We start from the raw sequence: 14,689 nt of genomic DNA on the forward strand, positions 1-14,689 counted from the left end.
TGAGTAGCGGTTGCATCAGCTTGGGAGGTCCCTCGCCTTATTATTGTTTCTACAGTAATACTTATAAAATAGGTATGTAGAGGTTCAATTCACCGAAATCATGAGCAGTGATTTGTCAGTTTATGCTTTGATTATTTGCTATATATTGTGAAATAATTGTTGAACTGGGCAAATTGCAATGATATATGCACTATAATTGCCAATAATGATGAACGAACCCCTGGGACCCTTGTAATGGGATGGCAGCATTATTGAAACCTTGCATTCATTCTATTATATAATTATTCCTCGTGCACAGCATTGCATGACCGTCGTTATCACGTTTGGTTTTAAGGCAGTGGTTCATCAACTGGGGGTGGACCAATCTGACATATTACATATATATATAGCGGGCTGTTGTTTGCGATCAGACATATCATATGGCGGGCTGTTGTTTGTATTTATATTTTATATCTTGCATGTGGAATACGTATGATAAAATAACTAATGAGTGGGTACTGCCTAGTCTGGTTAGTAAATTCGCTGGATTGTCGTACGCAATGATAAAGTTGGAATCTTGCCTATGCCTAAGTAAACTACCATATCGATGTTCCTTGGGGTGGCGAGGAAGAAGATGCGGTGGCCTTTCTTGGCTAGCGTTTTGGAGAGCTAGAGGAAGGGGAGCATGTGGCTAAAGGCTAGCCAGGGGAACACCGCGGTGCGGAGGCCACCATTGTTGTCCATGATGAGAAGGCTGAATGGTTTAATAGTGGCTGTGCTCATGTTAGAATAGTATGAGCAGCCAATTCACAAAAAAAAAAAAAAAAGATTTAACAGGATCTGATGGTAAAACTAAGCAAAGCCTCGAGTGTAAACATGATCCGCAGGATTAATAATTATAAATATTTGAATTTATTTTATTGCCATAAGTAATTGCGTACCTAAATTTATTAGAATAATTTGAATAGCGAAATTTTTTTCTCCCTCTTGACCTTGTTTAACACCTGTGATGGAGACTGATTTTTTGTATTTTTTAATTAGGCAGGAAGAGACCCTTGTGTTTATCTTTCCATCAAAGAAAAGAAAGTTGCAACTTTTTTAAGATCCAATTACTATAACCATCCATTAATCAACATGGAGGTGGTGTTAGTTCATAGAGCTAGCGAAGGTGGCGTGCGAGTAGAAATGATGGGATGGAGGCAAAATGAGTGGTCGGCGGTTGCTTTCTCCATCTCCCATAAACAATCATGGAGATGTACCCCCCACCAAAAACAAAAAAAAAAAGTAAAATAAAATAAAGGAGAGATTAATTAAGAATGAGAATGGAATAAATTTAATTTTTAGTCAAGTAGATTAGGATAGGTCAAATCTCAGTTCCAAGTGAAATAGATACGGCAATTTTTTATATTGTAAATAGATAAAATAAAATTATAAGAGGTGAATAAGTGATTACAGATACCTAAATATCCTTATTCGTAAAATATATCTTCAATCGTCAAACTTTACCCGTGGATAGAAACCTTCATCCTCTCTTGTAATATATGATTTGTTCAAGAGTATGCAGCATGTAGTGAATCGCAATTATTTCATCACTACGAATTGTTTCAACTATATTTGATAAGTAATCTTCAAATTGATTTTATATATTGTTTTTTACTTATTTTGAAATAAATAGGGAAGCATCTTGCTATAAAAAGAAATATAAATAAGTAAATAAATACCAACCGGCTTTTTTTTTTTTTGGTAAAAAACAGCTACTCATCTCATATAGCTCGAATGTGAGTACAGCCCTCCAAATCACAGGAAAGTAAAAAGTACAACTGTGGAGAGACGTCTGCATCAGACGTCCACAGAAAACCACCGGCGTGCCGGGCGACAAAGGAGGCGACCCAGTCTGCTGCCTGGTTCGCCTCCCTAAACACATGTACCGCCTGAAAGTCAACCATCATCTGAGTCATCCTACAGGACTCTCGGATGAGGGGATGGCCATCCCCAAACCGATCTACTCCCCGAATCCAATCAATCACCACCGATGAATCACCCTCGAGGTACACCCGCTCAGCCCCGAATATCTGCCTCGCATAGGATATACCCTCCCAGGCTACCTGTAACTCTGCTCCAACCACTGTAAATCCTGGCGTGCGCCGCCCTCCTGCTGCTATCATTCTACCGAGATGGTCCCTGATCACAAATCCGACCCCTCCCTACACATACCATCTACCGACCTGCTGCCGTCAAAGTTCACTTTGAAATAGCCAAGGGGTGGGGGTGCCCAAGAAACAAGGGCAAATCGTGGCGCTGAAACAGCGTGATGAGCACCCCAGATGTCCCTAACCAGCCCAGAAGTGACTACCGCAGCCGCCCCAATAACCTCCCTCGCAAGCAGCATCACCCGGTCTACCACCATCCTCGAAGGCGACCTCCTCCCCTCAAATATATCGGTATTCCTGTCCAACCATATATGGTAGGACAGGTACGCCACAAAAATCCCTGCCTCAACAGATCTAGGGCGCCGCATGGAATCTCTCAACAGATGGATCAGGTCCTGCGTCGAAGTCACCGAGGCCGGTAACGGAATCGGTGACCTCCTCCATATCTCTCGGGCCCTAGGGCACTGCAAAAGAACATGCTCCATAGTCTTCTCGATATTTGCACACTCCTCACAACACTGAGAGATCCTCATACCACGCCGAGCTAACAAACTCCTGGTCGGAAGGCAACCCCAAGCCACCTTCCAGATGAAGAGTGCCACTCGCAGATGAACCCTCATACCAACCAGCTTTTCAACCAGTGTTCGGCCTCTGCTCCGTTTTGAGGACATTCGGTGTTCGACCCTAGAAAAAATGTTTGAAAAATTAAAGTAAATGTTTGTGGACGGCTGCAGGTGGCTAAAAATCTTCAAACTTTGCAAGGCTAGCGAAGGACTGAAACCCGTGAAAAGAAAAAGAGCTGATATCAAGAACCAATAGTTGTCAGGTAAAATAACAAGAGTTGTACATTAATTTATTTGTATGTCTGCAATATCCAAAAGTTGAATCCATTATCCGGTATGAACGATATTTTAATGGAACTTGCCGGAGAAAAATTTGAAAAACTTCCTCCTTCTCCCTCGAGCGCATGCATGCAGCTTCATATGTCGAAATTTCAGCTGGATATCAATATAAATAATTCTCTATGCACTCGCACTAAGTACAAGTTATGCAAGTGCATCATATCATGCACTTACCTTGAGATGTAGAAACTTATCTGGAGACAGTTAAAGCTGGAAATGAGCCAGGGGCATTCCAGCTCCTATCGGGATTCGGGCCAAGCCAGCTTTAAGCCGGATATTAGGCCAAAGCTCAAGATTTTTTGGGTATGGCTCGAGCCTAAAAATAAGGTTTAAAAAAATACTAGGTCGGACTGTAAATGTTACTCGGTAGCTTGGGCTCGGGCTGCAGGCCGAGCCAACAACCAGTCTGATCGGAGCCCAAAATTGGGCCTAATTCATTCTCTTTCCCTTCTACGTTATCTCTATCCTCTTTCCTCTCTCTCTCCCTCTTGATCTCTCCCAGCTCTCCTTGCCCCTTCACAATCTCTCTCACTCTTCTCTCTCCCATCCGGTCTCTCTCTCCCTTCTCTACTCTTCCTTTTCTATGACGAGACAATCCGGTTTCAATCCGAGCTTAAATTCGGACTTTGTTTGGTTTCAGCTAGAATTTGGAAAAAAATTTGAAGTGTGTCACCCACCAAGCCACACACATCTACAGAGAAGTGAATGCAAAAGATATCATTGAAGGAAATTCTGGGAGAAATGATCGAGTTGGTTTTATTCAATTGTGTTGATTTAAGGTCTTTTAACTTGATGGAGCATTGAGAAAATTTATTTAGATGTTTTTACTTATAGGAGTTGACTTGGATTTGTCTACCTGAATTGATAAAAGAATTAAGATTTAATTTATTTTGAATTATAGTAATTATTCTATATGAGGGTTTTGAATGTATCCATTGACTCAAGGATAATTCTAGATGGATGTGCTTGAGGTAAAAAAAAAAAGAGGGACTATTACTAAAAGGATAAAATAGTTACGGAGTTTATGGTGTTTTGAGTAAAATTCTCTAAGTCTAGTAGATTTAGAATATCCTGAAATGCTTGCAGTATTGCAAATAAAAATATTTTACTTATTTGAGAAATTGATCTCAATGTAAAATTATAGAGCTTATATTTTGATGGAATTTTTAGAAAATCCTTGAACTAGATTATTAGATTTTTATGAAATTTATTTTTTTATAAATCAAGGCCATGAATTGATCATGGATTTTGTATCACCATAGGAGAAATGCTAGTAGAATTTCAAGAAAGGCCTCAATGAGTTTAATCTACAAAATAAGACTCGAAAAGGTTGAATGTGCTCATGAGTAAGTAAATCAATTATTGGAGCATCGAATTAATATTCTTAAAAAAGAGATCAATATCAAATTGTAGAATAGAATTGTCAAGGAAATCTAGAGTTGGCTTAGTTCAAATTGGATCTAGAATATGATTACTTGACCATACATGGTGCAAATATGGCAATTATCTCGAGGGTTAATCATGTTCTAGTGTGCTGGGAAAGTAAGAATAAAAATTTTGCTTCGATATTATAAAAAAAATGTTGATGATTTGGATTAAAAAAAAATGGAGAATATTGACTAAGTCATGATAGACTAAGTTATTTAAAACCGGTCAAAAATATTGACTGTGTTTTGGTAACATGTCGTGATGAAAGATTAGATTGTTCATTAAAGAAGGTGTTTGTTAATAAGAAAAGGTTAGATTAATCATGATAAGACTTTGTTATCTCTTTAACATATTCTTCTATTGTTGGTATGCTAAAGAAAATTTTGAGAATTCATGACTAGGGTGAGTTAATCGTGATCTAAATTTTAAACTATCCAAATAAGTCATTTATAATTGTTCCTTCTTTATGATTTATAAGTTTATGCTAAATTTAAAGCCTTGTGACATATCGAATCATGAAATCAATATTCAGCTCTCTCAAACTTGCTCTTGTGATTTGATGCCAATCATTTTGAGATAGACCGCTACGAACTAATGACCATCATTACATGTTCATTTTGTGCGATACAATCCTAGCCATATAATGATTTGACTCTAAGGTTGGTCATTATCCTTTGAGGGATCAGCACACTACCATGATAAGTATATGAGATATATTTCATTTCAAGTTCTACCCCAAATACAATTAATCTTATCGATTTTGTTGTGAATTGAGCTTGATCCGATCTCGAGTGAACATGCATCAAGATAATAATTTCAATATGAGATTTTAGTTAGTCACTTATCTAGTGCTAATTTTGTAAGTTTATATGAAATTTTTGATAATTGATCCAAAGTTATCTATCACACTGATTTTGATCAAGGAGAATGAGATCTTGGAATTACATTACTCAATGGGTTAAGCATCTTCAAATTTGAAAGGCCTCGATCTCTCAAATTTCGAGGACAAAATTTTCTTAAAGGGGAGAGAATGTGAGATACTGGGCTGAAGCCAGCAGCCCCAGCTGACTTTAGCCTAATGCCCCTTTTGGAAGGAGTCGGAGCAAAGGATCGCGATTGCGGTCCTCTCCGGCTTCTCCGGGCGCAATGGGAGTGGAGGCGCCACGGACAATCCGTAGCAGGCCCGTGGACAATCCACGGCAGGCCCGCGGCCATTTCACGACCGCTCTGCGGCCGCTGATCACTCCCGCCAGGGAATCACGGCGGTCTGCTGTTGAAATTGGATTGTAAAACTCCCATTCCTCCTCCTCCTGAGATCACCTCCGAGCCCTCTCTCCCTCTCCCCCCTCTGCCCTTGCTTTCCAAGTGGCCGGCGTGCCGCCTCGGCCAACCACCATCACCACCCGAGCCTTCTCCTGTTTTGAGATCTACTTCCCCTTCGGAAAGCACCGCCGCCGCCGCTGCTTGACCGCCGGATCGAGTAACCATGGCCGAGATCTCCCTCCCGCCGCCTCTCCCACCACCGGTAAGCTCCCTCTGCTCTTCGATTTCAAGCTTAATCATGCTATATTCCTCCCTTTGTTTGGGCCCCAAACCGAGACCATTCTCAGTTGTTTCTCGACGCCGGCCACTGTAACGACCGCCGACGGGGGGGTGGCCTCTAGCCACCCAAGCCGGCCACCCCACTGGCTCTCTTCCCATTTCTTTGTTCCTTTCTTCCCCTGTCCATTGGAGTTTGGGGAAGAAGAAGGCCCATCGTGGGCCGAACTGGGCTAAGCTTGGGCCCAGCTCACTGTGGGCCCAACTTGGGCCTAGATCGTCATGTTGGGCCCACATGGGTCGTACCTTTTGTGGCCTCAACTTGGGCCCAGTTCAGCCTTGTTGGGTCCTATTTGGGTCGTACCCTTTGTGGGCCCACTCCAGTCTTATTGAGCCCTATTTGGGTCGTATCCATTGTGAGCCCAACTTGGGCTCAATTTAACCGTGTTGGGCCCTATTGGGGTCATACCTGTTGTCGGCCCATCTTGGCCCACTTCAGTCATTTGGGCCCTATCGAGCCGTGCTCATTATGGGCTGACTCTAGGCCCTATTAGGTTGCGTTCAATAGTATGTTTGGTTTTGCTTAGCTCTGAAATTAATAAAAAAATAATAATATATAATAATATTTAAACAGTTGCACTTGATCTGTTTGTTTTAAGTGGGATTTAAGCAAAAAGAGGTAAGTAAGTTAATACTTCAAAGTGTGTTTTCTAAATCATTTGGCAAAATAATTTATTAGTTGATCAAATTATGTTATATATTTTGTATTTAGTTAAACGGGTCAGGCATGTTAATAATTATTTTAAATTTTGTTATATGCTCTGAAATCTGTAAAATATAACTGGGCAACTTATAAAATCTGATTTTATATGTATGTATTGTCAGCATGGCTATGATCTGTTCTGGCCCCGCCAATGGAGATTATTCGTTGAACCTGTTGACTTGTAATCTGGGAAGAACCGATTTCGACATCGCACCACCGGTGATTAGAATAGTAGTTTCTCGATACCGTTGTCACCGATGGTTAACAATAGTAGTTTCTGGAATTTTGTGCAATCCATGCCACTGAGTTACGTGGCCGTAGCCTATTGATGTTGGAATTCTGGTATCAGAGTTTTTATGAAAATACTTAATAAATTTTAAAACAAAAATATGTTATATGTGATTTATTTTTCAGTCGTTATTTGGTATTTTGATTAAATATCTAGCATGTTTTGACCCCATTCTGGGGTATTATGTTGTTTATTGGGCTAATGTAGCTCATTATTATATTTTGTCTATTTTTTGGATCCAGAAGCTTGATCGCACGGAGTTGGAGAGTGTGCTAGATTTGGAAGATTTTTGTTCAATTATTGAAATTTTAGTTAGACTAGCTAGAACATTTGATTTATGTTGTTATATGTTATTTTGAAGCTTTGGAAATCTGCTTTGAATAAATTTTAGAAATTTATCATTATTTTGATATGATCTGCAGCCTTGCATGTCTATATAGTCCATCGTGCACACCGAACTCAGGACATGACAAAATATATTGCTTTTTTTTTATTAGATGAGTTGAGGCTCACGGGTCACCGGTTCTCACCGACTTACTTTATTTTTCTTGTTCTGAGTCCAAGTAATGGGTATACATGTTAACCCCTTGCGGCGAGTGCATGACACGACGTGATTAATTATTCGACCCAGGCCCGAGCTACGTAGAAATCCAACTCGACGTGGCCTAATTCTATCGCTCTGTGAATGGGCGACTTCTCCGAGAAGGAAAGAGAGAGGAGCGCAAATAAGAAATATAGGTTTTTTATTTGATGAGTTGAGGTTCGCCTGCCATTGGCTCTCTCGTGAATTCTGTTCCCTTGTTCATAGTGCGTGTTACAGGAATACATGCCAGCCTCTTGCGGCGAGTGCATGATAAAACACGCTCGTGTGTGTATATATAAAATTTCTCTTAAATTTACGTAAGAGGAAAAGGGAAAAGTCTCAATTAGAATTTTGCCAATCTGACAAAAGTTAAACCAAATTTGAACCAGACTCAATGGTGAGTGGGTTGCACTCTTGCCCTATAGTAAGATCAAGCTGAAGGGCGACTCAGCCATTCTAAAATTTTAATAAGATTAGCCGTGCCGATTTTTGGTTAGCTCAAATATGAGCCTATTATCCATCCTAAAACTCTAGCTATCCAATTTATTAACATGTTGAGTTATTGTTCAAGCATATATTTGGAAGTATAATACCATTTATCAAAGTGTTTATCTACAAAATCTATGTATGTATATATAATTATTTGTAAATATTGAAATATTCATTGTATATTTTTTAATGTTTGTTCTTCAATATATTTCAATTTTCCATATTATCATTAATATTGTGTTGATTTTTTGATTTGTAACTCACCTATCTACGTAAAATATTGAAAATCTGAATATATTGAATTTCCGAGAGTTTTTAAAAATTGCAAAATGCCATCTTAATTACTTATTAGTTCTATTGCTGCCAAAATCCGATCTAGCAAACAGAAGGCCATTAATAGTTTTGCGCTAGCCTGCAGCTAAAACTGATCTGGTCAAAGAGTTTGTGAGGATCCGTGCGGGCGTGTGTTTAGTTCTACATCAGTTATTCGCTAGGTAGATCTTGGATACTTATATAGGATCAAGGAATCCAAACAATACCTTCCAGCTAGCCATTTTGGGTGAGATCTTAGGTTGTTACAAATGGTATCAGAGCGGATCCGGCCCATAACTTATGTGGACTAGGGGATACTGCAGCACGGATCCATTGGGATTGACTACGGACCGATCATGGTGTTTGTGATCAGATTTGAATGGATTTGAATCCTTAGCCGGACGAGGACGTCATAGCTTGAATGGAGGGAGTATGCGAAGATCCGTACGGACGTATGTTTAGTCCCACATCGGTTAATCGCTGGATAGATCTTGAATACTTATACAGGATCAAGAAACCTAAACAATACCTTCCGGCTAGCCATCTTGGGTGAGGTCCTGGATTGTTATAGAGTTCCGAAGAATTGCAGAAAGAGATTAAAAAAGTAAAAAAAAGTAGAGAGTATGCCTTTTTTTTTTTAATGCATATATGGTACATTGGGTCTGCTTTTATAGATGAAGAGCCCATAGTCTGTCGGAGTTATGTTTTAGAGTTCAAAGTTGGATGGAGAGCTATCTGAGCATTTCTTACCCAGATTAACCCATGAATTCGAGTCCGGCTGAAATTGGTTCTCGCTGGCAAAAGTTAGTTTAGGCAGCGGTGCTAAACTTGAGACTAATAAAAAATTCAAAATATTTTTACTTGAAATATAAAAAAAAAGTTATTGATTTAATTATTGTTGTGTATGGAGGTGATAACAAACTTCTGAGAAACTCTTGGCTCTGATTTGGTTGAGTTTGGCTCATGTTTCAGTGAGAAACTTAGTTCCAGATGGAAGAGTCGACCCCTAAGATTTGGGAGTCGACTCATAGAAGATACGAGTCGACTCCAGAATGAGAGAGCCGACTCTCTCAGTGAAGACAGAAGCATACTGTTTTCAATGCCAGCTCGAGTCGACTCGAGGAATTGCGCGAGTCGACTCGAGGACTGTGCGAGTCGACTCTAGATGGCGGGTTTTTGACTGAAACTTGATTTTGGGGTAAGTTTCGTGGAAGGGTTTTTTTTAATCAAGGGAAAAGAACCTATAAATAGGCCTCTTTTAGGAGACCTAAGGGGTGCAGAAAACCAGAAGAAGAATTAGGGTTTTCCTTTCTTAAGAAAGAGAGGTTCTTTGGTTTGCCTAAAAATACTTGTATCTTCATCTTTGCTTAATGGAAACTTTTTCCTCGCTGTTCTTTCGTGGATGTAGCCCGATTGGGTGAACCACGTACATTGTGTGTTTTTGTCCTGTTGCTTTATTTCTTTTGAGTTTATCTTCTTCTTTTCTTCTTCTGTGATCTACCCGGTTCGGCGACTTCCATGTGCAAAAGGATCCAATATTCCCATCAAGTGGTATCAGAGCCAATTAGGTTGGAGTAGATATGTGCCTCTAATGTCGACGACACAATTTAAGGGGGAGAAGTTCAATGGGAAGAAGAACTTTGAGTTATGGAAGGTCAAGATCCGTGATCTTTTGGTTCAACAGGGATACGAGGATGCACTGTTGGGTGAGGAGAATAAGCCTGCGGCGATGACGAAGTCTGATTGGGAGAAGATGGATGCGAAAGCGTTGGCAATGATCCGCATGTGCTTGGCGGATGAGGTGTTGTTTAACATCATTGGCGAGAAGACGGCTTCGGGTTATGGATGAAGCTTGAGACACTTTATCAGACCAAATCCATCACAAATCGGATTTTTTTGAAGAGGAGGCTATATTCATTGAAGATGAAGGAAGGTACTAATATCTCTGAGCATCTAAATACTTTTAATGATATTGTCTGTCAACTGAAGAGCATAGGGGTGAAGATGGATGATGAGGACTCTGCAGTCACACTGCTTTGCACATTGCCGGAGTCATATGACAATCTGGTTACGACTTTGAGTTGTACCAGCGATACTCTAACCATGGATACGGTCACCAGTGCCTTGCCTGCCGACGAGATCAGGAGAAAGGCGTCTCTTGGAGTTTTGGGAGGGTCTAGGAGTGAAGCTCTCATGGCTCGTGGCAGATCTACAGATCGCGATGTGAGGATGATAGTGTTATTTTAATGATTAACAAGCAATTCTCTAGAGTATGCTATAAGTTAAAATTGATACTTCATTTATAAGTTCATTGCTCTCAGTATATTTGTTTAATTGAAAATATATATATGGTCTTGTTCATTTGGATGGATCTAATCTTGAGAATGCAGCAAAGTGTGAATTGAGTCGACCCATAGGTTGATTGGGTCGACCCCGGGACTTAAAGGAATCATCTGGCACACTCCTGCAAAAACAGCACAAATGAACAGTGAGTTGGGTCGACCCAAGGTAGGCATGAGTCGACCCAACCTCCAAAGAACCTCAAAATGCAAAGGAAAAATGCTCTCTGGATTTACTGAGAGGGTCGACCCACACAGTGGTTGAGTCGACCCACGCTTGAGTCGACCCAAACCCTGAGAAGGTCGACCCAAAGACAAGACAGAAAGACAGACAGAAAATGGTTCTCTGAAATTACTGAGAGGGTCGACCCAAGAAGAAGTTGAGTCGACCCAAGTGAACTTTGAGTCGACCCAAATCCTGAGAGGGTCGACCCAAATGGAAGACAGAAAGACAGACAGAAAATGGCTCTCTGGAATTACTGAGAGGGTCGACCCAAGAAGAAGTTGAGTCGACCCAAGTGAACTTTGAGTCGACCCAAAGAATGGTTGGGTCGACCCAAGTGAAGGAAGTTTGAAATTCATGTTTCTGTGTTCTCTGAGAGGGTCGACCCAAGGAATGTTTGAGTCGACCCAAGGCCAAGTTGGGTCGACCCAAGGACAGGTTGAGCCGACCCAAACACGGGCTGAACAGTAACGGCTAGTTCTGCAGATGTACTTTTTGTCCTTCCCAAGGCATGTAACGGCTAGTTTTTCAAATCTGACGAATGGGGCTTGTCCAAGGAAGGTTGAAAACTATTTAAAGGGGCACTATTCATCAGAATAAACAACTTTTGAGTGGGATATCAAAGCATATACAAGAAAACAAAGAAAGCCCTAATCTCCTTCATCAAGAGCTTCATCCAAGAATCAAAGGAAGGGATTGAGCACATTCAAAGAGGCATCAAGAGCTCCTTCCCCCATTGAAGAGTGAAGCTTCCTTGACAAAGAAGAGCAAAGCAACTTCAAAGCGATAATTTCCTTCTAAACTCTTCTTTGTTGTTCATATTGTCTTATATGCTCATTTAGGAGTTAAATCTTTTATTTTCATTTGCTTAAACACTTTGTAAAGGTTCGTTGGTAAGCCCGCAAAACCAACAAAGGTTTTTGGTGAACCCGTAAAACTAAAGTTGTATAGGTTCGTTGGTGAGCCCGCAAAACCAACAAGGTTCTTGGTGAGCCCGCTAAACCAAGTGTATAGGTTCGTTGGTGAGCCCGTAAAACCAACTAGGTTTTTGGATTGTGAGCCCGGAAAACAATCCAACTGTAATCCGCGTGATTATAGTGAAATCCCAAGGGTACGCTTGGGGAGTGGACGTAGGTGCTAAGGAGAGCACCGAACCACTATATATTGTGGTGTTTGCATTGTGCTTGTGCCTCTATTTTCTCTTGCTTTACCTTCTATTATTGCATTAGCTTAACTCACTCAAATAGCCTAAGAAAGCATCCACCGCACTTAACTAAGAAAGTTTTTAAAAGCACCAAAAGTTTAAAAGAATCCAATTCACCCCCCCTCTTGGATTGTCACCTTGGGCAACACGATGGATCTAAGGGATCTTTCAGAGGCAAGAGCAAAGAGCGTTCCAAGTCAAAGGGCCGATATAGGGGCAATTGCTGGGAGTGCGGTGAGAAGGGCCATCTGAAGAAATCATGTCCCCGATTAGCAAGCTCTAGTTATGATAGAGGATCAAGTTCAGGTGGAGGCAACAGAGACAGGAATCATGTTGAAGCCAAGGAAGCAAATCAGGCTGAGGAATCCACCTCAGGTTTTATTGAGGACGAAGCGTATGTGGCACGCTCTAACCAGAATTTCTATCAGAATTGGATCATGGATAGTGGAGCCACCCATCATATGTGTCCTCATCGATCATGGTTTACTGCATACAAGCTATTAGATGGGGGTTCTGTTTTGATGGGGAACAACTCAACCTGCAAGTTGGTTGGAGTTGGTTCTATCAGGGTAAGAATGTTTGATGGAGAGGTTAGAGAACTCCATGAAGTACGTCATGTACCGGAATTGAAAAAGAGTCTATTGTCCTTGTCTGCTTTGGATGAGGAAGGATATAAATGGACCGGTCAAGGTGGAGTCATCCGGATTGCAAAGGGAGCTTTGGTGGTGATGAAAGGTGTTCGGGTCGGGAACTTATACAAGTTACTCGACAACACTATCGTTGATGATGTAGACATAGTGGTGGAGAATGGAGATGATTTTCCATTGAGACTGTGGCATCGTCGACTGGGACACATGAGCATGAAAGGCATGGAAATTCTGGTAAAAAAGGGATTAATTCCCAAGTTAGATTTCAGCGAGAGGGAGTTCTGTAAGCACTGTGTTTATGGAAAACATGCAAAGAGAAGCTTCAAAGCTGGAACTCATACTACCAAAGGAGTGCTTGACTACATTCATTCAGATGTGTGATGTTCACCCGTCGCATCTTATGGCAAAGCGAGGTACTTTGTGACCTTCATCGACGATTTCTCTAGAAAAGTTTGGGTGAAGTTTCTAAAGACAAAAGGGGATGTGTTTGTGGCATTCAAGTATTTCAGGGCAGAAGTGGAGAATCTCACTGGAAGGCGCATCAAGTATCTGAGATTCGACAATGGGACTGAATACAATTCAAATGAGTTTGAGTATTTTTGCAAGGAGAAAGGAATCAAGAGACATTTCACTAATGTCTACACACCGGAGCAGAATGGTGTGGCTGAGCGGATGAACCGTACATTAGTGGAGCGAGCTCGATGTATGAGGAGCAATGCAGGGTTGGAAGATGAGCTGTGGGCCGAGTCAGTGGCCATGGCTTGTTACCTTGTCAACCGTTCTCCTTCAGTTACACTGAGTGGTAAACTCCAGAGGAGGTATGGTCTGGTTCTTCTTGTAACTATTCAGATCTCTAAATTTTTGGATGTGATGCGTATGCGCTAATCCCAAGTTGTCAGAGGAACAAATTAGAACCAAAATCCAGAAGATGCATCTTTGTGGGATACAGTGAAGGTGTAAAGGGGTATCGGCTCTGGGACCCGGTTGCCAAGAGAATTGTCATCAGCAGGGATGTGCATTTTGATGAGTCAAGAATGCTTGTCAGAGAAGGTCATAATGGTAGTGAGCAGGAGAAAGTCCTCGAGCAGGTAGAGCTTCCTGGTAGAGAACTGGAATTGGATATGCCAGTGGATGTCCCAGTGGATCAAATCACTGAAGGAGATAGTGAGGAGGATCACCACGATCATGATGACGCTGATGTCAGTGGCAGCCAAGAGCATGTACAAGGGGCGTCACGATGGACACCACAAGCTATGGGTCGACCGAGACGGGAGAAGGTACTGCCAGTCCATTTAAAAGATTATATTGATCCAACAACGATGCAGGCACTATTATCAGAGGATGGAGAACCAAGTTTGTACCGTGAGGCTGTGGAGTGTGAGGATGCTTCACACTGGAGGAAGGCAATGCAAGAGGAGATGGATGCTCTTCGGAAGAATCAAACATGAGACTTGGTAGCATTACCTCAAGGCCGAAAAGCGGTGGGCTGCAAGTGGGTGTACAACATAAAGAAGAGTACCGATGGTAAAGTGGAGAGGTATCGTGCAAGATTAGTTGCAAAAGGCTTCTCACAGAAGGAAGGTACAGATTTCTTTGAAATTTTTGCACCAGTTGTCAAGTTGGTCTCCATTCGTTTTATTCTTAGTCTTGTAGCTACACATGATTTAGAGCTTGAGCAGTTAGATGTAAAAACTGCATTTTTACATGGGGACCTTGGAGAGGAGGTATACATGCAGCAACCTCCTGGTTTTATGAAGAAAGGAAAAGAGGACCTTGTATGCAAGCTAAAGAAGTCGTTGTATGGTTTAAAGCAGGCGTCGAGACAGTGGTATAGGAAATTTG

The sequence above is a fragment of the Phoenix dactylifera genome, chromosome 1, assembly GCF_051530095.1.
Source record: "Phoenix dactylifera cultivar Ajwa chromosome 1, Ajwa_hap1_PhDact_Kaust_v1.1, whole genome shotgun sequence".
NCBI classification, from domain to species: Eukaryota; Viridiplantae; Streptophyta; class Magnoliopsida; order Arecales; family Arecaceae; genus Phoenix; species Phoenix dactylifera.